The sequence below is a fragment of the Hylobates moloch genome, unplaced genomic scaffold (genome assembly GCF_009828535.3).
Source record: "Hylobates moloch isolate HMO894 unplaced genomic scaffold, HMol_V3 SCAFFOLD_7, whole genome shotgun sequence".
Lineage (NCBI taxonomy): Eukaryota > Metazoa > Chordata > Mammalia > Primates > Hylobatidae > Hylobates > Hylobates moloch.
The window spans coordinates 100,918,016-100,919,086 of NW_026652282.1; positions in this window are offsets into that span (position 1 = coordinate 100,918,016).

Consider the following 1,071-nt stretch of genomic DNA (forward strand, 5'->3'; position numbering starts at 1 on the left):
TTTCCAGTCATAAGTGGTAATGCTTTTTAAATATATTAACAGAATATGTTGCCAGGCACAGTGGTTCACGCCTGTAATCTCAGCACTTTGGGAGGCCGAGGCGGGCAGATCATGAGGTCAGAAGATCGACTATCCTGGCTAACACGGTGAAACCCTGTCTCTACTAAAAATTGAAAGAAATTAGCCAGGCGTGGTGGCATGCCCCTGTAGTCCCAGCTGCTTGGGAGCTGAGGCAAGAGAATTGCTTGAACCCAGGAGGCAGAGGTTGCAGTGAGCCAAGATCATGCTACTGCACTCCAGCCTGGTGACAGAGTGAGACTTCCTCTCAAAAAAAAAAATTTAACAGAATGTAAAATTATTAAATAAAGTTACCTCAGTATACATTATAATCAATCAAGGGAATGAAGTTATGGGGGGTGGGAGCAGGGATAAACCAACCTAGGTATTTATCAGCACCCTCAGAGACCAAGATCTAACTTGTTGATCCTGACACACCACCTCTTTAAAAGCCCTAGCTCAAAAACAAACAGTACCAAACTATTAATTAGATTTTTTTTTTTTTTTTTTTTTTTTCTGAGATGGAGTCTAGCTCTGTCACCCAGACTGGAGTGCAGTGGTGCAATTTTGGCTCACTGCCACCTCTGCCTCCTGGGTTCAAACGATTCTCCTGCCTCAGCCTCCCAAGTAGCTGGGATTACAGGCGCTCGCCACCATGCCCAGCTAATTTTTGTGTTTTTAGTAGAGACGGGGTTTCACTGTGTTGGCCAGGCTAGTCTTAAACTCCTGACCTCATGATCCATCCGCCTCGGCCTCCCAAAGTGCTGGGATTACAAGCCTGAGCCACCGTGCCCGGCCTAGATGGTATTTTAAATCCTATGTAGTTTGGGAGTACAGGTATCCTCAATCACTTTGATTAAACAAACCTGCTTTCTTGTGAGGAGCAACCCATCTCATTTGAAAGAGGTAAGGACAATGACTTTGTAAAAACTACCACCTCTTGGTACTTGTTTTTTTTTTGTTGTTGTTTTTTTTTTTTTTTGAGACGGAGTCTCGCTCTGTCACCCAGGCTGG